A 22,189-nucleotide genomic window follows, 5' to 3' on the forward strand; every position below is an offset into this window, starting at 1 on the left:
CTAGGTTATTCAGTTCAGTTGTGGCTCTATTTATATTCTAACGATGAAGATCGATTTAATCCAGCTGAGAGCAGAGGATGTGTTATTCTTCCTCAGGTATCTTTTGATCCCTTAGAATATTTTATGTTGGTTTGATTGCTTACAGTAACCTCTGGCACCGCCGGAGCACTGCCCGAACACTTTCCTTGGCACTGCTGAGCACTGCCCGGTGCTAGGAGTGGTGCCTGGGGGTACCCCTTTCCCCTTTTAGTACTGCACTCCCCTGACCTTCCCTGAGTGCAGATGCATGCCTTCAGAGACCAGTTATGATTCACAGCATTCTGCTGTCACTCTGCCATGGATGTATTTTCAGACAGGGGCCAGGGCGGTGATTCTGGTGTAGGAACCTGATAATAATATGGCAATTTATTATCATTGTGTTCCTGATGTTGAGCATCGGGAAATATAACCCCTTTACTGAGGAACAATCATCTCATGCAGTTACGCCAATGTGAAACACGACTTTGCAGTTCTTGTGATAGTTTCCACTCCCATCGTCAAATCCATTCAAAGTGAACGGAGTGGAAAATCCCAGCCTAAAATCATTTGTGGTCATAGCTTTTGTGTAAAAATCTGTGGAAAACTCACCTGAATCAATCTTATTGCACAATCCACCTCCTTAACTCCAAGGCGATATTGTTCCTGATTGCACAATAAATGGATTGGGATTTTGTGGAGAGCTACTTCAAACTGCAGTGATGCTGATAGAATCTGAAGGAATCTCATTGATCACTTCCAGAGAAAAGGAGATACTCTCCCAGGTTAATACCAGAAATAATTGCTTTGATTTGTCCAGCCTGGTGGTCCAATAATCTCCTAGCCTTTATCCAGTGCTCAATGTACCAGACCCTTATCCATCGATATGCCAAGTTCAGCTGTTCAGATTAGAGTGTATTTCATTGATATTTTTTTCTATTTAGCTCCAAGGTCAATTCACAGCTGCCTTTCCCACTCTAATCCTATTGCTCTTACACCTTTGTGCCTCTTTTCAAGGTTTTAATCTCTTATCTGTGAAGTAGTTAGCCTGCTGTTGCTTTCTAAGTTTTTACAAGCGAACACAGAATATTAAACACTTCTTGGCAACCTCTTAAAGATTAAAATCAACAGAGACTGTTGACACGGAATTATCATACTTTTAACCTCTATGTATTCATGACGCTCCAGCCTTTGATGCACTCCCTTTACTCTTAACCAGAATACATTAGTAGATTCACACCTTGAATTATGAACAAAATGTTTTTGTTTTAATTTCCTTGAATTTTCAACAGAGAGATCTCAGAGAACTCCCATCAGCCAGCTTGGAGCATAATGATATGTTGCTCAGTACAAAGATGACATCAGTTTGGTCTGCAGGAAGGAGATTTTAAAATGAGTCCTATCCTGAATTTCGCTCTTATCAGGTACGGATAACGGGCCGGCAGCCACAATCTCTCCTTTTGGCTGGAAATATCAAAAAGATGCGGATTCACGCTGGCTGGCCAATGAAGGGAAACCACCCCCTTCCACCCCTCATTGGAGAAGGCCTTCCAGCAGGAGCGGGTGAATGGTTGGTACTGAGTCCAATGGGGACACTTGGGTGGTTTAAACATGGCTGTGGCAGGCCAACATTGTGGCATTACTGAGGAGGCATAGGGAGCTGAGCAAAAAGAAACATGATGACAGCAGCAGTTGTCAGTTGGCACACCAGGTGGGAGGGCAACTCAGGTGGACTCACTGCTCCCCACTTCATGGATGAGTGCTTGCACACTCACACGGAGAGTGGGTATCAGGCAAGAGGAGGTCACCCTGCTTGACTAAGAATGCCTGCGCAGAGCTGGTGGCTGCGGTCAGCGGGCACAATGTGGAGCACTGCCCCTAGATACAGTGCCAAAAATGCATCCGTGATCTTCAGCACCCAGCAAAGGTGAGTACTGAGTTGACCTGGTCCAGGGTGGAGAATGTTGGAAGGATAGTCATCCTTAGCAGCACTCAGAGGTGTAGGAATCAGATTTAAGGAGGTTACATATACCTGTGTGTGTTCTGTCTGGGAGATGAAATCAGAAGACCTGGGTCCAGCGAGAGGTTAGGTATGCATAAATGATGGGAACATCAACCTGGTTTGCAGGGGTGGAGGGGGTTTGGAGAAAATATGGAATGGTGCTGCAGGGGGAGGGAGTATGGGATGGTGTTGCAGTTGGAGGGGGGAGAGTATGGAATGGTGTTGTGGGGGTGGAAGGGGGACAGTATGGAATGGTGTTGTGGGGGTGGACGGGGGACAGTATGGAATGGTGTTGTGGGGGTGGAAGGGGGACAGTATGGAATGGTGTTGTGGGGGTGGAAGGGGGACAGTATGGAATGGTGTTGTGGGGGTGGAAGGGGGAAGAGTATGGAATGGTGTTGTGGGGGTGGAAGGGGGACAGTATGGAATGGTGTTGTGGGGGTGGAAGGGGGACAGTATGGAATGGTGTTGTGGGGGTGGACGGGGGGAGAGTATGGAATGGTGTTGTGGGGGTGGAAGGGGGACAGTATGGAATGGTGTTGTGGGGGTGGAAACGGGAAGAGTATGGAATGGTGTTGTGGGGGTGGAAACGGGAAGAGTATGGAGTGGTGTTGTGGGGGTGGAAGGGGGAAGAGTATGGAATGGTGTTGTGGGGGTGGAAACGGGAAGAGTATGGAATGGTGTTGTGGGGGTGGAAGGGGGGAGAGTATGGAGTGGTGTTGTGGGGGTGGACGGGGGACAGTATGGAGTGGTGTTGTGGGGGTGGAAGGGGGGAGAGTATGGAATGGTGTTGTGGGGGTGGAAGGGGGGAGAGTATGGAATGGTGTTGTGGGGGTGGAAACGGGAAGAGTATGGAATGGTGTTGTGGGGGTGGAAGGGGGGAGAGTATGGAGTGGTGTTGTGGGGGTGGAAGGGGGGAGAGTATGGAGTGGTGTTGTGGGGGTGGACGGGGGAAGAGTATGGAATGGTGTTGTGGGGGTGGACGGGGGACAGTATGGAATGGTGTTGTGGGGGTGGAAGGGGGGAGAGTATGGAGTGGTGTTGTGGGGGTGGACAGGGGACAGTATGGAATGGTGTTGTGGGGGTGGAAGGGGGGAGAGTATGGAATGGTGTTGTGGGGGTGGAAGGGGGACAGTATGGAATGGTGTTGTGGGGGTGGAAACGGGAAGAGTATGGAGTGGTGTTGTGGGGGTGGACAGGGGACAGTATGGAATGGTGTTGTGGGGGTGGAAGCGGGAAGAGTATGGAATGGTGTTGTGGGGGTGGACAGGGGACAGTATGGAGTGGTGTTGTGGGGGTGGAAGGGGGGAGAGTATGGAATGGTGTTGTGGGGGTGGACGGGGGACAGTATGGAATGGTGTTGTGGGGGTGGACGGGGGACAGTATGGAATGGTGTTGTGGGGGTGGAAGGGGGACAGTATGGAATGGTGTTGTGGGGGTGGACGGGGGACAGTATGGAATGGTGTTGTGGGGGTGGACGGGGGAGAGTATGGAATGGTGTTGTGGGGGTGGAAGGGGGGAGAGTATGGAATGGTGTTGTGGGGGTGGACGGGGGAGAGTATGGAATGGTGTTGTGGGGGTGGAAGGGGGGAGAGTATGGAATGGTGTTGTGGGGGTGGAAGGGGGGAGAGTATGGAATGGTGTTGTGGGGGTGGAAGCGGGAAGAGTATGGAATGGTGTTGTGGGGGTGGAAGCGGGAAGAGTATGGAATGGTGTTGTGGGGGTGGAAGGGGGGAGAGTATGGAATGGTGTTGTGGGGGTGGACGGGGGACAGTATGGAATGGTGTTGTGGGGGTGGAAGCGGGAAGAGTATGGAATGGTGTTGCAGTGACACTCAGAGACAGCGGCCAGTGAGCTTTTGTCAGTTGAGTTGTTGTAAGAATGATATAGTCGACAGAAGTCCTGGATGATGTGTGTGTGAGCTTTCATGTGTTTTTTTTCCCTGGATTGTAATTTTGCATTGGAGTTTCAATACTTTGAATTCACAATGAGGATTGTCAGATGGACGGAAAGGGAAAATTTAAATAAATAAGCTAAATATCTTAAGTTATCTGGTTCAAGTTGTGATTCTGGCAAAAACAACAACTCAAATAGATGATGATCAACACATGGGAATTTTAATCTGCGTACAAATTCATATGTGTGAAAAATGGGGAGTTTTAATGATTCACAGTTTAAATTGGAATTTTGAAGCAGCAAATATTGAGTTGGATTAATCTGGTGTGAGAAATGCCTTATGAAGTGTTGAGAGATTTTGAAATAATTGGAATTTGATCTGAATTTTGGGCAAAATTAAGGAGAATTCTTCACCTTAGACAATATCAGCAGTTTGAAAAGTTTGAAAAGATGAGGGACTATCATGAGCCCCTTTGCACTACCTCTTTTTACAGTTGCGGTGCAATGGCACGGTGGTACAGGAGCGGCACTGTGGTACTAGAGCGGCACGGTGGTATTACGGGCAGCACAGTGGTACAGGAGTGAAATGGTGGTATAGGAGTGAAATGGTGGTATAGGAGTGGTATTGTGGTATTAAGGGCAAGATGGTGGTACATTCGTTAGCACTGCTGCCTCACAGCACCAGGGACCCAGATTTAATTCCAGCCTTGGGTGACTGCATGGAGTTTACATGTTCTTCCCGTGCCTGTGTGGGTTTTCTCTGGGCGCTCTGGTTTCCTCCCACAACCCAAAGATGTTCAGGTTAGATAGATTAGCCATGACAAATTGCTCCTTAGTGCCCACAAGTGTATAAGTTAGGGGAATTACTGGGGTAAGTATGTGGGGTTACAGGGATAGGGCTGGGTAAGATGCTCTGTTGGAGAGCTGGTGTGGATTCGATGGGCCGAGTTGCCTCTTCCTGCAGTGTAGGGATTCTGTGAAGAGGTAACCCTTTCCACTAATAGCTTCAGGTTTTATACTGCTGAATTAACCCACTTAGCCCCAAGCAGAAAAGATCTTTTGTGCTTTGTGTTTGCAAATACAGCAAGCTTTCCAGCAGCTTCAAGGATTTGAGAATTTCTCTGCAGATGTTTAATATCACTGCACTGTTGTAGACTAAAGGCTTTACTTTGTTTTCAGTCACAAAAAATACTTAACCAATCTTCAGCCAATTGTTATTCTCCTGAAACAAGGGGTTGGAGAAAGGCAGATCCTCTATAACTACACGGACCAATGAGCATTAGATGTTTCAGAGATACCAAGCTTAGGCACAAGAAATTGAAATTGGTCAAAATTTACCTGACTTTTAAAGGGATAACAAATTATAATTCTTCAACAGAAAAGAAAGAGCGAATGGAAAACAGGTCTTACAGTTTAATCAAAATAAAAATGCAATTCGTTTTTGAAAGAAATAAACTGAACACAACAAAAGCTCACAGCCCAACAACACAATTTAATTTAGCAAATTAACTGTGTAAATCTAAGGTGCTGTTTAAGATAAAGAATAAACAAGAAAAACATGTCAATGCCTTCGCAAGTTGTTTACGCAGCTCTTGATGATGTCTTCTTATCTGTCGTCAATCAGGTGTTATGTCCATCATTTAACTTCATCTTCTAATGCTTTAGGTAACCACACCAGATAAGATTACTCAGTGACTTGGCCTGCAGTGCAAGGATCACTGAGTGTAGTAAATGAGATTTCTAATGAACAAATGATGGCTTATTTTGATATTCTAGCTGGAATCATGGGAAACCAAGATGTCAGGCGAAGTTTTTCTGGAAACCCACAAAGGCCGGTGGTGGCCAGGGAAAATGAACTTGAAACTTCCAATGGCAGCACCAGCATCCTCCACGGTATAGGCCTAGACTTTGAAAAAAAGCCTTAAAGTTCAGGTCCTATGATGTATTGCTGGCAAGGCAGCCTTTCATTTGCCCGTCCAACCAGGAACTTAGAGATTTGAGGATCAGGCCACTGTTTTTAAAGGTTGCCCCAGGGAATTCACCCTGAACATCCCTCCCCAGTACCTACCTGGCACTATTCAGGCACTATCTCCAGCACTGCCTGTGTACTACTCTACATCACTGCTGGAGCTCTGCCCCCGGCGCTGCACATGCACTACCTCATAGTATCTTGCAGCACTGCCTTAGCAAGTGCCCATGAAGTGCCAGGGGGTGGTTCCTTGAGGGCAGAGCCCAGGCATTACCCTCTCCATTCTTGAGTTCTGCACTCACCTGTGTTCCCCTAAGAGGTCTGCTTGCCAGGCGCATGCCTTGGAAGACCAGTCAGGTTTCATGCCAGTCTACAATTACGCCTATATGGATGGATTTTCTAACAGGTATGATTCAGGCATAAGGGCTTGATAATTATATACTAATATATTTAAATGATATTCCTGAGATTGATGTGCCCCGTCACAGACGGAGGGTGGGGACAATCACTTCCTATGGTAATGTCGGTGTAAAGCATGACTTTGACCTTCATGCGACTGTTTCTGCTCCCATCACTGAACCTATCCAATATGAACAGGAGCAGAAAATCCTGGCTATAGTCTAAATACTGACTGCATGAGGAGAAAATTAGGTTTGGAAAAACAGATCACTACTAATTATTATCGATTAATTAATCAAAGCACAATCATAGCTGGGTTAAGATCAATATCAACCAAGTAAGATTAAATAAAAAATAACTTAAGTATTTACTGCAGACTTAAAATGAAGAACAAAACAGAAAGAAAGTGTAAAGTACAAAGTTGCAATATTTACTGGCAGCAGGTTTCAGGCCTACAAGGGCAGCTGATGGTGCCCTGGATGTGGGGAGAAGCCTGGAATAATTGGAAAGCCTGGTTTGCCCTGTCTGGCTGGTCTGATGAATCTGGTATTGAATGAAAGTGCATCCAGACACTCTGTCTGAAGACAGCATCAGTTACAGGTTTGATGCAGCTATGGGCAGCTGATTTGCATGCTCCACACAGAGTCCCCACTGACTCCTGGACTGATGTGGATGCATTAAAATTAAGGACTGGCATTAGGTGCCCGCACATACCGTTAGAGGCAACCTCCGGCCCAATCATAAGGCAGAATTATGTCATGATGTCCCTTGAGAGGCAGAGCCTCCTGCACACTGGAGCTCGAACATGTTAAGGTAGCTGGATCACTGCTTGTACAATTCGGCAGCAAGATAGTGGTGTCTTCTGCAACATCCACCTTGCTCTCCCTGCTAGCCTTGCTTCCTGTATCTGTGCCTTCCCTCCCATTGGTCTCTCCCTGTGACGTTGGAAGCCTGTCAACTCCTGGGCCTCCTCTCTATTCTGCTCCTCATTTCCTTGGATGAGAAGGTGCCCCCAATGGATTGCCGAAATGCAGACGGCAGTCATGGTTGCGAAGGGCAGAAATGCTCCAATAGAGTTGACAAAACAAACGAGTCCTCAGAACGAGGCCAACAAAGCAAATACTTCAAGAAAACAGAGAAAGAGATCTAAAATCTCAAGACTGAAGAAACAGTAAATTTTCACTTGAATATCCAGCACCTCATCACCAGGGTTCCTCTTTTTTTATTCCGTCCTTGGATGAGAAAAGTAAAAAAAAACAGGATGGCCGCCTGACCATTTGCCGTCATGAAAATTACATGGGGGAAAGGTCAAATCCTAGCTGATTGCCCTTTTAATTACTTTAACTAGCTGATTAGTTGTTGGTGGATAAGTTTCTCACTCCCATGCGACCAAGATATTGTGCGACTGATGTCGGACATTGTGGTGCAGGGGGCTGGCAGACATGGGAGTAGTTTGGGGGGATGGAGGGGGCAACAGTGGGTGGGGGAGCCCAGCCGGTTTGGGTCAGGTGGTCAGCTCCAGAGGGTAATCGCATGCGAGTGGGGGTTAGGGATAGGGAATGTCATGAGGGGGCTGCTTAGTGGGGGTGTATCCTCGTCGATGGTCCTGGAACTTCCTGAACCTGACAGAGGCAGCAAATGTGCAGCGAGCAAGGTTTATGTCTCGATTAACCAGAGAAGATTGACCCTGTCAGAAATAAGCCTTACTTAAATAACTGCAGTGGGATCAACACAAGACTACTGCCACCTGGGTTTGGGTTTATCAGGTTACTGAAGAGCAAGGTTGTCCTCGTGTTCATCTGTTAACAGCAATTCTTTTGATTTCTTCCTTTTGGAACATCCAGTACATGTCCTTCTAGCAAAGATGTCATTCAAAGCCTTTTCTTTTTCCCCCTAAATTATCAATACCTCATCCCAGACCATGTGCGTGTAATTTCATAATTGGTTAATTTAATAGCTGGTTTATTTTATTTGGAGCCTGACTACCTCCGTAGATCATCTCTTGAAAGGACAGTGTTTCTTTTGAGGTGTCTTTTGTTATTTGACTTTGCACAATTGTCTTTTGTCCACTTGGTCATGTCCTTTGTAGGCCTTAGCAGATTGAAACTCATCCAAATCAGTCATATATCTATAATCATGTTTCAATTTATAAGGTTTTAAATCCATCTTGAAATTAGCTACTTGATTAATTACCACTTCTTGAATTATAGCTTAATTGAGATACACTATTTGGTCAATCATCTATTTCTGTCTTGTTCCTAACTATGTAATTATTCATAATTAATATATGTAAGCGATTATTCAGTAGAGAACACAAAATGGCTTCTTATCTCAGTGTTAGTATAACCTGGCATTTGACCTTGTTATCTTATTGCAATGAATGTAACATGAAATTAATCTAAAAATGATTCAGTTAAACTCCAATCTTGTACTCAAGCATACTCAATAGAGTAATGGGATACATAAAGAGGAAGCAATGACAATTATCTGTTTCAATTCTGGTTAGGTATTTGGGCAGGAAGGTGACTGAATCTCTATGCCTTCAGTGGGCTGATGACAAGGTATGCACATTTTTATAGATTTTTCAAACACTTCAGCAGCTGCCACCTATTCATACAAAAATGCAAATAACTAATTATGACAGAATAATGCTCAGTCAAAGTTAACCAGGTGGTTTTAGCCTCCAAAAGCTGAGCAACATTGCGAAAGAAGACTCCACTTCACATCTGTCAACATTAACAATAAATCAACAATGGTTTGGTCATGCTCTGGTACTCCCTGATTTATCCAGCTTCCTTACACTAACCTGTCGCACCTCCTCCTTTCCCCCGCTGAAATGTAGATCATATAAAGTACGAAATCCATTGCATAACCATCAAACTATTAGCCTCACTAATTCTTCTGAAATTGAAAGCTTTCTGAAGGTGATGAAGGGGGAAGGATGCCTGAATATCACAGTGGAGAAAAGTTCCAGAACCTGACTACATCTCAATAAATGGCCTAAGGGTTCCATGGCAAACTCAATCTCAAAGTGACCCTTTAACCAGGTACTTCTATTAAATGAATAGTTTCTTTCAAATCATATTCTCATGGTCAGTTGGAAGGCAGGAGATGTCATTCTGTCTAATCTCTACAATTCACATATGGCTGCTATTGGGAGGGTGGCGCTTCCTGGGAGTGCCTTAATACTGGGCTGAATCTATGCCAGAGTGTTTCTGTAACTCTGGTGTACATGAGTCATACCAGGCATTGCCAACTGTCCAATAATATAATTGTCAAGTTACACCCATCTACAACCCAGAAGGTTTGAGGCTATGATCTTCTACTTCAGAATCCTACTAACTGAGCCTAATACAGGTTAAATGCATTCTGATAATGAGTAAAGGAAGTACACTGATTGTTGGCATTCCATGAATTAACAGAGAAGTTTGACATATACTATGTTAAATGTAAAGAGACACTGCAGAAGAAAGATGAGAAATATGCAAAAAGGAATACTATAAAGCTCAGAGTAATGAAAGAAGACTTACATTCCACATAAAATGAAAATGTAAGGACTTTTATAAGCACATAAGAAGCAGAAGTCAAAGAAAGGAATCATGAGATGAAGAGAGCTTGAGAAAGTGTGATTGGTAGAGATACTTGAGAAGAACGTTGCTTTAGTTATTACTACAGAAGATGAAATGGGACTATAGGAGAATCTGAGGAGGGTATGAAACACTCACAAATAGAAAGATATATTTGGAAGGAAAAAAAATTAAACCGGCAATAGGTCTAAACAGGAAAGTCACTAGGTCAGATTTACACATCCCAAAATACTTCAGAAAGATGCAAGGAGATAATGGAGGCATTTTCCAAAGACATTTGGAAACAAATATTGTACCAAGTGAGTGGAGGCTGTTAAATGTTAACATTTCCATTTATTAAAAGGACCAGGATACCACAGAATAATGTGAGCGAATTAGACTTGGTTGTGGTTCAATCGTTTGGGCAAAATTTTCCAGTCCTGCTCGCCATGGTGGGGGCGAACCATGCAAAGGTCCATTGACCTTGGGCGGGAATTTCCGGGCTTGGGGGCGAGTGCAACTGGAAAGTTCCCATCCTTTGAGTCCATAAGCTGGATGCTAACACTTAGAAATACATAGGCTAATCAAGATTTGTAAAGGGCAGGTCATTCTTGACTAATTTCATTAAAATCAGAGTTTGTACCAATAATGGGAATGTAGTGAACATGATTTTCAAAAGATTTTTTAATAACATGCCAATTAAGAGACTCCAATGAAGGGATCCCTCATGACAATTAAGACAATCAATGTGAAAAGAAATGTTGTTGCATTTGATAGTGAGGCGACTAAGGTAGAAAGCAAAGATTAGGATATTAATAGATGATTGACAGTATGTGAGTAGTAATGTCCCGAGGATCTGCTCTGGCATCATTTTTTTCGACAATCACCAGGCAAGACTGTTCCCTTCCTGTTGGCGAACACTTCAGTGGTCACGGGCATTCAGCCTCTGACCTTCGGGTAAGCATTCTCCAAGGCGGCCTTCACGACACACAACAGCACAGAGTCGCTGAACAGAGACTGATAGCCAAGTTCCGCACACATGAGGACGGTCTCAACAGGGATCTTGGGTTCATGTCGCACTATCTGTAACCCCCGTGACTTGCCTGGGTTTGCAAAACCTCACTTACTGTACTGTCTGGAGACAATACACATCTCTTTAACCTGTGATCAGTACTCCTTCCACACACATTGTCAGCCACTTCAGGTCTTGAACAGCAGGTTAGGTGTAAGGATTCGCATTCTAATCAGTAATCTCTAAACAGTCTGTGTGCTTTATATGCTCTGTCTGAGGCCAGAACTCGCCATTCACCTGACGAAGGGGCTAACCCCGAAAGCTTGTGAGTCAATTATCAAATAAATCGGTTGGACTAAAACCTGGTGTTGTCAGACTTTTACTGTGTTTACGCCAGTCCAACGCTGGCATACCCACATCATCATTTTTTTTGTCACAGTCACATGAAGAATGGGATCAATGTTGTTGATGATATCAAATTAAAGGATATTATAAAATGTAAGGAAAAATGCAGAGGGTTTCACTCATAAATGCCACTCCTCCGCTTACCATTTACCTCACTGTCAGGGACAGTTGCCATGGGTCTCAGCATGATGCTACAGTGCCTTTCAGAAATGTATTTATATCATGTTTCTTGTGAAGGGTTTGTTTAGAATTCAGCTCTGTTTAAATGGTGCCGATCTGTCTGCTCCAGACAACACACATGCTGAGAATATAGGAAAGTAATTGGCCCTTGATAATGAGGTGTTTATTCAAATCTGAGCTAATGTATTATTTGTTTATTTTTAGTTTTCACCTAGAGTTTCAGAATAGTGTTTAATTAGGTTGATTGACAAATGACAGTCATATGAATGGGTTGGGTAAGCTTACAGAGTCAAGTGAGCAGTTTCTGCTTGGCTCTGTAAGGAACAGGAAGTCCCCATTTCCTTCTCTCTCTCCGGAGCCTGCTGTTAAAAAAAAAGTCTCTCTCTCCGAACATGTTCTGGAGGCTTATGACTGGTAGCCCATGTAAGCCTGTGTTGTTTGCTAATTGATTTTGAAGAGGAGTTTAGGTCTATGAGGAATATTGCTTAAATTGGAACTAATAGAGATAGTTAGCAGTTAAGAATTGTATCTTGTCATGTTTAATATTTTAATTGTTCAAAATTAAGCTAATTCATTTGTTTTATTTTATCTGTATTGTCAAAAAATTTTTTTTGTAATTAAGGCTTCCTGTGTGTCCATAGAATCACACCTGTAGTGAAACGCCTTATCTTCACACTAATAGAAACAACAGTTGGGGTCTAATTGGGCTTCATAGCATACTTTGGGGTTTCTAAACTGGTCCCTCACACCAGGCATAACCTTCTACCTGATTCCTGCCTGGTGGCCTTATTATCATTGATGCGAGATCAGGCTGATATATTTGAAAAGGATCTGAGAGTTATAATGACACAAGCGATGTTGGCGCTTGACTGTCTGTTCTAAGCTCCTGCCTCAGACTCACTGAAACCTAGGGATTTTACTACATTTTAAAGGAAGCGAAGATAGCCTTTGTCAAAAAATAATATTGATGGATACGAGAAAAGGACAGATAAATTAGATTTGTGCTGGTACTGGCTTCAGTTGCCGGATAGTTGGTTCATGATGCAGAGCAGGTTCAATTCCCGTACCATCTGAGGTTATTCATGAAGGGCTGCTTTCTCTCTTCACTCTAGCTGTGACTGTAACACTGTATTCTGCACTCTCTCCTTGCCTTCTCCCTTATGTACTCTAAGAATTGTATGTTTTGTCTGTATAGCGCACAAGAAACAATGCATTTCACTGTATCCTAATACATGTATCAATGATAAATCGAGTCAAATCAAATCAAATCAACCTTTCCCCTTGACTGAGGTGTGGTGATCCTCAGGTTAAATTCCCACCAGTCAGCTCTCTGCCTCAGAGGGAGTGCAGCTTATAGTTGTCTAGGGCAATGACCACTTTACCTTTGTGAAGATCGGTTAGCTCTCGGAATGGTTGCTTCATGATGCAGAGCGATGTCAACAGCATGGGTTTAATTCCTGTACCGGCTGAGGTTATTCTTGAAGGCCCACCTTCTCAACTTTCAAAATTCAAAACAAAGGGAATGATTGTCCCATTCAGCTGTGCTATATTTTGAATTAATGTTCCCATCACGACAGTGTCTCTGCACTGGAAATTGCTGGGGAGGCAGGGTAAGTATTTTAATCCCAATTTTAATGTAATTTGAATGCTACTAGTGGGCCCAGGACTGAACTCTCCGCGCCCGCAAACCCACCAGGAGTATTTCACTCCAGCAGGATTTACAGTAGCTCCCCACTTTTGGAGAGCTAGCAGCCCAACCCCACTGGAGTGAAGGGTAGGGAGTCGGGGCCTCCCAGAGGATTGGGCACCATGGGGGTACCACCTGGGCATTGGAACTCACAGTAATAGCCTGGGCACCCATCACTGCCCAAGTGGCAAGGTGCCAATTCCCAGGGGGCACCTTAACACTGCCATTGGAGACAGGTCCTGGGGGAGACAGGCTTGATGGGTCAGAGCCTAGGATGTGATCAGTGGGAGTTGGGTGGGGGGGGAGTCCTGCTGCCACTCTGCTGTCAGGATCAGTGGGGGAAGGAGGGAGGCCAGCAATCGAAGTGGGTTGGGGAGTGGGGAGTCAGCTTGGGGGGGATGGTCAACCTGCTGGGGGGATTGGCACTGTGGGGGCTTATCTGGACTGTGGAGGGGGGAGGTTACTGTTGTGGGCTGGAGATTTCAGCGGGCCTGGAGAATGGGAGGTCGGGGCTGAGCCTGGGAATGATTTGGGGGGCTGGGGGGGGGGGGGGCGCAGCAATTGGGCCATCGTGGGGTGGAGAGCCAGAGTTGTGGGGCCACAGGGCTGACCAATGATTGAGCTGGCTAGCAATCAGGACACCATCAATGAGGGGCCATTACGCATGCACCGACCTCAGCACTGACAGATTGGTGCGTGCGCAGTGGCCCACTCAGCACACTGAATTGACCCTCTCCAGCAGGAATAGACCCTGCCCCCTGAATCCTGCCCAGACCGTGGGAGATTATTCTTTGAACTTCCACTGAGAAAAACACCGTGAATTACTCCAGTTTTCACGCAAATTCGACACTTAGAAATTTTTGGGGAGAATTCCGGCCAAAATAGTTATTTATAGGTCAATTAGTAAAACCTTCACAGAAAAATATTATTTTGCTAGATTCAGAATTAAAATATTAAGGCTATAAATCCCAATAAAGTACATTTTCTATAATATCAACTATAGAATCGACACAGGATACAAGTTAATGCAAAATGCAATAAAGCAAAATTAATTAACTGGATGCCACATTATGATTCTTCTGCAGAGTTGTTACTACATCCCCCTAAAATATTAAATGTAATTCTTTCGCTAATATATCACTCCTAATGTGAGTTTTTTTTAAAGGGTGCTTAATCCTTAAAAGTTCTTTTGGTATTCAAAGTATATGCAAAATTGCAACATTTCAGAGTAACTGCATTGGAGGCTTTTGCCATTGATTTTCAGTAGATGGCTTCAGATGAATTAAGCACCAATCCTTGAGGACCTGAACATATGAACATAGCTACAAGGAGAAGCCTGAAACAATGCTCAGCTTGAATAATTCAGTTCAGTGGAATGCACTGTGCCTTGGTTTGAACTGCCTTCCTTCAGCTCAGAGAGATTAGCAGTTGCTCGGAGCAGTTGTTCCTGCTGAAAGGTTACTTTGACACATCCTTGAAATGATTTCTCCAGCTTTCAAGGCACATTTTCACTTTCAGGCAGATGGATCTGATATATGCTGGGCACCAGAAGGCCATAAGATGAAATCCCTAGCTAATTCTGTGCCCTGTTTAATAGCGTCTCATGGTAAATCATGAATAAGTCAAGAATCTGTAAAGAGATCTAGTTTAAAATTCCTGTCAGAGCATGTTACTACATATTCTGGGTAGATTTAACTTTCTTTGCTGACAGCCCTGACTCACTCCAGTGAATATTTTACCACTTCCCCCTCCACCTTCTCCCTTTTGTAGATTATTTTCATGGCAGCAGGCAATAAGTGAGGCTTAAGAAGGGAGCCCTCACTCTTGGAAATGATCTACATTGCTTGTGTGTAAGAAGGACTCAGTAATGGGAGGCCAGTTGCTCGTTATGTTAGTGTGGAATTTGGCATCCATTGCGCTGTATTACTATGAGGACAGGAATCTAACGGCTTCGCCACTATTCAGAATGTGAGAGAGTATGCAAACTTTTCCACTAATGATCTCTTTCCATTCCTTTAGTGGAATTTTCAGTCTCCCAATGAATTCGCATTTTAGGTCAAATGAACAGAAAACTCTGCAAAGACTGGAGTTCTGAAGTGTAAAGAAAATGCCAAATACACACAGCAAATCGTCAGGGTGATGGAAGGTTACACGCAGCAGGCTACTTTGAGCATGGCTGAAAACAAATGCTAAATTAATACCAACTGCAAAAATGCTGGAAAATTTCAGCAGGTCCGGCAGCATCTATAAGGAGAGAAAAGAGCTGACGTTGTGAGTCCAGATGACCCTTTGTCAAAGCTGTGTATAGCTGTGCTAAATTGATGCTATGCTAAAAAGGCACATAAGTTTGAGAGTCTGGTTTTAGCGCACAATTTTGCAATGGTGCCTTCATTTGAACTTGCCCGGAGGCGTCAAGCCTGAAAGCTGTAGGTTTAACACTCGAGTACTGTTTAGATGCAACTTTTCTGGAACAGTGTATATTCGTCACACTCACTTCCATTGAACTCCTGTGGCTCTCACTGATTGATGCACAGCAGCAGTTTTCAGGGTAAACCATTAACCGAGGGAGAGAGCGCGCAACATCTCTGAATTAGCACTGGGAGGTCTGGGTCAAGGAAATCCAGATGATGCCCTGCACCAGCATGTATTGGGGGAGGAGGAATGTGTGGAGGAAGGACACCGTCTCGTCACCACATCATGTAACTCTCCCATTCCTCTTTTTTGTAGCCATTGCTGCTATTCTGACTGATATCATTCTCATCCCAAAAATACTAATGACCAAACAGATCTTTGTCTTGGTGACTTTTTTTTTAATTGATTTATTATTGTCACATGTATTAACATATAGTGAAAAGTATTGTTTCGCGTGTTATACAACCAAGTATACCATTCATAGAGAAGGAGAGGAGAGAGTGCAGAATGTAGCGTTACAGCCATAGCTAGGGTGTAGAGAAAGATCAACTTTTAAGTCCATTCAAAAGTCTGACAGCAGCAGGAAAGCAGTTCTTGAGTCGGTTGGTACATGACTTCAGACTTTTGCATCTTTTTCCCAAACAGCACTTACACTTCTGAAGTGAAACCCTCAGAGAACTTCTGGAATTTTACTGGAATTTAGCCTGACAAAGTGTCCTAGAAAGCCTCTTGATATGTTTGAGAGAGATCCCCTTCATGTTTCTATCAACAATGACCATGAAAACATCAATATTCTCTTAAGTGGTGAGAACCCTTTAAGTAGCACTTGAAATTGGCACCAAAGCTGTGTTTATAATCCCAAATAAGCGGTTACTGTTAGGAGAGGACATTAGTTGAAGTACTAGCCATCCAAATGTTATACAGCCTCTACTGATTGCCAGTAGGTCTTTTAAGTTACAATCAGCTGCTTAAGAAGCCTCTGCAAAACATTCCCAGCGTAAACTTCAACTCCACCACAATGTGTTTTGTACAAGCTAAACCAATGATTCATCATCTGACCCTCATCTTGGCCACCTCTTGAGAATTCTTTAGAACCTAAAGGAGTCAGTGAAAATTGCCCACCAAAATGTTACAGTCTGTCTTTTCTCTATTAGACATACTGTTGGTGCTGCTTATTTACAGTTTTCTCTTTTGGTTTTAGTGCTTGTGTTATTGCCATTTGAGACAACAGGCTTGAAGAAGATTAAAAGAAAGTTACTGCAGGTGCTGAATTCTGAAACAAAAACATGAAATGCTGGAAGGTCTCAGTAGGTCTGACAGCATCCATGGGGAGAGAACAGAGCTAATGTTTCGACTCTGGATGGCCTTTGTCAGAGCTTGCTCGCTCTATTCTCTCCCCACAAACTTGAAGAAGTCCCGCTCTGTGTTGCCATCTCAGTTTGTTTCTTTCATGCTGTCCATCTTATTTTTTAATCACATTCCCTTCTGGTTAGTGACTTTGACTCTAGAGCATGATCTTTTCACCTTAGGAATGCTGGCCAACGTGCTGTGCATTCCCTGAATTATCTTTTAAAATTGTGTTCCCCTGATACTATCCAGAATATTGTCGGTAAAGGAATTTAAAATGTGCAAAGTGATACAGGATGGTAACAAAATTCTTTTAATTTATAGCATTGCTTTTATGTAATCATCAAATGCAGCATTATTTCCTAAAGCCACTGTCCACAGTTATATTGAAACAGCACTTCAATTGCTGAAGGATCGCACAACACACAGATAGCCGGGAACAACTGGCCAACCAATCACTCACCAGCTTTGGTTGGATACTTACCCAGAATTCTCAAAGTTGCTCCCTCCTGCAATTTGCTCATTCCTGCCACTTCCTCTGATATTAAGATGTTTGGTTGACTAAATTATGACAATGTTCTTTATTGTTTGTTCAGAATGAGATCTTCCTTTAATGTCACATTTGATTTAGTCCAGCTATAGGACTAACATTACCCACAATTATTCATCTCTTCACTACTGCCTTCAGTTAAGAATTCTGGGAAACCTTGGATGGTCATGGTTGTATTTTGATTTGACTTATTATTGTCACATGCATTGGGATACTGTGAAAAGTATTGTTTCTTCTGCGTTATACAGACAAAACATACCAAAGAGAATATAGGGGAAAAGGAAAGGGAAGGGTGCAGAATGTAATGTTACAGTCATAGCTACGGTGTTGAGAAAGACTGTTTAAAAATCTTTTCTTATTAGAATGAAGTCTGGTAAACATGCATTTTTTTTCAGCTAAATGCACAACTTGTTTCTCTTATAGTTCAAGCTGAGGCAAGCTCTAACATGAGAAGTATTCAACATTGAATTCTTTGACAGGTTCTGTACCTATGTCATTGCATGAATGTTTGCTTTAGAATAGTTTCAACTGGCATTTACAGCAGTATTTTAGAATCATTGTATTTATGTTTGGCCTCAAGTCAGGTATAAAAACTTGTGACTTTGCCCACAGATAATTCGACCCATTAAGAGTTCTGGGTTTTCACTACTGAGGCCGATAGCGCAAGTCTGGAAATTTCCTAACTTGGTAAACCCTCCTTGTTGGAAAGTGCTCCTTTACATCCAATTTTCCTTGTGCACAGGCAGGGGCGAGATAGAGTCAGGACCATTTCCCAGGAAGCAGATTGGAAATGGCCACATGCAGGTGAAAAAGTCCGTCTCATAAGAACATAAGAACATAAGAAATAGGAGCAGGAGTAGGCCAACTAGCCCCTCGAGCCTGCCCCGCCATTCAATAAGATCATGGCTGATCTGTCGTGGCTCAGTTCCACATTCCCGCCCTCTCCCCATAACCCTTAATCCCCTCTCTTATCAAAAACCCATCAACCCGCGTCTCATCTCCCTTGGACTTTGTCCCAGTTGTTTGCTTATAAAATAGAATCATAGAATCCCTCCCATGCAGAAGGAGCCCATTCAGCCCATCAAGTCTGCACTGACAACAATCCTGCCCAGGTCCTAACCCCATAACCCCATATATTTACCCCACTAATCCCTCTAACCTACACATCCCGGGACACTAAGGGGCAATTTAGCATGGCCAATGCACATAACCCGCACATCTTTGGACTGTGGGAGGAAACCAGAGCACACAGATGAAACTCATGCAGACACAGGTAGAATGTGCAGACTCCACACGAACAGTGACCCAAGCCGGGAATCAAACCCGCGTCCCTGGAGCTGTGAGGCAGCAGTGCTAACCACTGTGCTTCTGTGCTGCCCTAGAAAGCGGATTGTGAAGGGAATCTCTCTGAAATGCATTGAAAGGCTTTCTAGGGTACAGTTTCGGCCTTCTATCTCACACCCTCTCTTCCCCCCTATTTCCATGCCACCTCCATGCTAACTTATGCTATCCCCCACCCCACCCACCTCCAATGGCCCCTTATAGTTTCCATGCCAATCCTTGGCACTTCCATGCTCAATTACCCAGTAAAGAACTAATGGACCCTATAGTAACACTGACATGTATGGAACTGCTTTAAAAAGATCCATTCATAATTCTCTTGAAAAAATAGCTATTGCTCCAACCCGATAAAAGTGTCAATCAACCTGATTTTTAAATGCATAATGAAGCTTTGTTGAGAATTCAAACTACCGAAAAAAAAATTACTTTATCTACACAGGTACAGATAAGGGAAATTTTGCTTGACTGACAGTTCTTTAATGTTATGCTATTTTTGTGATCTCTTTCAATGGTTCAATATTTATTTGCACAAGATAAGGAAGTGTCAAATGCTTATAGCTTCTGTTGCTGTTACTTCCCCCTGGTTGATTAAGGGCCCTGGGGATTGGGTGGGAACTCTGGAATTGGGCCCCACCAACCATGTTAAATGGCTCTAGTGTACTTACCACTCTGTGAAAATCTGGCCCCGAGTTCCTGCAGTAAAGAGATGAGAAGGACATTCACCAAGGATCAAATGATAGTTCAATGAGTGACAATAATATCAGATTTGTGCTTGAACACCATTTTTTTACATTCCAATGGAAATTCAGATTTCACAAGGTTGAAAGATATAAAATTTATAGGCTACGTTTGCAGCTTACAATTTCCCATTGAGGGGCAGATAGGTTGTCAATACCTGCTGTCCTTTTTAACATTGTGAGTTTAGGGGGAATAATTGTCGGATGAAGAGAGTAAATAAAGAGGTAGAAGAGGGGAGAGTAAAGGAGGGATGCAAAGTGGGACAGAGACCCCTGAAAATGGAAATACTGATCAGATAGGGGACGGGAAGCAGATCTAGATGATCCTCCAGCTGTAAGGAAGATATCTGTGTCCAATGTTGCAGCTGGTCCTCCAAGGCGGGGAAGGGATGTTACCAATACTGGAGATGGACCTCCAGCATTGGGGAGGGGGTCTGTACCCAATATTGGAGATGGTCTTCCAGGGTGGGGGCGAGGAAGGAAATGGAAGGACCCAAATGCCAACTAGTGGGAGTGTTCAGTGGGAGAAGGAATTGATGGAGATGGCCTAAATATTTCTGAACATAAAAAGGAATGTTTTGCAATTCTGTTTATAATAGAGCCTGAAAGAGGGGAGAAAGAAACGTTGAGGGAGGAATGAAGACAAAGCCTGATCGTTCAAGCTCAAAAAGGGGAGCAAAATCTCTCGCTAATAACTCTGCAGCAGAGAGGGAAGGTTCACAGAAAACTGCCAAGAAGAAGGAGGGGAAGTCATATACCAGTGCTCAGTGTGGAGGTGTGGGGAGGCTGCAGGTTATTTTGGATGAATAATGCATAACATTAGAATGTATCGCATGGTGCTCGGAGGGCTTGGGGCCAAAGACATCAAGTGGGCCAGGCCAAGCGAGGATGGCACAGATCTGTCAAATGCTGAATGCTAAATGCCAATTCGTTTCCAGAATTATTTATTCTGAGGGGAAGAAAAATGTAAACAAAGTTAATAATACAAAGAATAAATGGAGTAAGTTGCTTAGTTTTGAATGCTCTCTTTGTAAAGTGAAAATTCAATTCATTCCAATTTAGATCGAAGAGCAATAAACACAATTGTTCTACACTGCCAACATGTGGCCAGAGCCTGGAGCTGTGGGACCATCATGGGGTGGATGTGATTCATGTGGAAGAATCCATAGTTACTGCTGACTTTCCTGGAGGTGCTAAATTAGACCACTACAGGTTTAGTGAGCTGATCAGGCACAATCTCCATGGTGCAGTATATGTGGGTTCCTTGTAAAGATGTAACACAGTTCAGGTTAGTTTGAAGACCGAGGGAGACAGCACACAGGCCCGCAGAGACAGCACTGGAGGATCAGCTGGAGGATGTCCAGACTGTGCTGTATACAGCAGGAGATGAAGTCTCCTGAAATAAAAAAGGGGATACTTATCATAGAGGGAGTGCAGCAAAGGTCCACCAGACCGATTCCTCGGGTGGCAGTCTTGTCCGATGAGAAGAGGCAGGTTGACTAGGTCTGTATTCACTGGAGTTTAAAAAGAATGAGACGGGATCTCATTGAAACATATAAAGGTCTGACAGGGCAGGACAGGCTGTTTGCAGGGATGTTGTTTCCTCTGGCTGGAGGGGGGTAGCGATCTAGAACAAGGCACCACCATCACAGGATACACCATTTAGGGCTGAGATGAGGAGAACTTTCATCATTCTCTGGACTGCTTCTAATGCAATGATGTCCTTTCTTAAATAAGGTGGCAAAACTGTGCACACTACTCTAAATGTAGTTTCACTAATTCATGGACAACTGTAAAACATCTTTACTTTTATATTCCATTCCCCTTGCGATAAACAATATCATTCCATTCACCTTCCTAACCACTTGCTGTACCTGCATACAAACCATTTGTGGTTCACATACTAGGACACTCAGATCCCTCTGCACTTTAGAGTTCTGGATTTTCTCTCTGTTTAGATAATATGCTGATGTTTCTATTATTCCTAGGAAAGTGAACAAGTTCACAATACGCTATAGTATACTGCCTCTGCCAGACATTTGCTCATTCACTTTACCTATCTATGTCCCTTTGCAGACTCTTTGGCGAAGACCTTCCATTCGCTGATTGGTCGTATCGTGGAGATGTCTGGAAGATGTGCTGAGGGATCCCCTCAGAAGAGCCTCCACATTGACATTTAACGAATCGCCCAGGAAGTTTCAACTTCTACTGCCCTTCCATTTGGAAGCCTCTGAAACTCTGGTTTAAAGTTGGAGACTTCTCCAGCTTAGCAGAATACTTACCCAAGAAAGGTTAGATGGACTAAAACTAGTTCAAACCTCTGGGCAACCATACTACTGACCATCTGGACAACCAATTGGAACTCCTGGCTACCTGTATTCAACACCTGACTACCCTCCCGATGTCATCCCCCCACACCAAACCCTCACCCCACTTCCATTGCCCCCCCTCAAAACTCTAACTATTCTCCGGACTAAACCCCTAGTAACATTCTTATCCCATAAGTACCCTCCCCCCCTTGATTACCTGCTCGACTCCCCTGAATAAACTTACATGTCCTCACCTACCATGCCAACTACCTGAGTATTTCCCCCACACCCGAGTACAACCCCCACCACTGATAAACCTCTTGACCTCCCTACTATGCCACCCCTCCACAGCCTGGTTACCT

The sequence above is a fragment of the Carcharhinus amblyrhynchos genome, chromosome 3, assembly GCF_965287045.1.
Source record: "Carcharhinus amblyrhynchos chromosome 3, sCarAmb.v2.hapA, whole genome shotgun sequence".
Taxonomy (NCBI): Eukaryota; Metazoa; Chordata; class Chondrichthyes; order Carcharhiniformes; family Carcharhinidae; genus Carcharhinus; species Carcharhinus amblyrhynchos.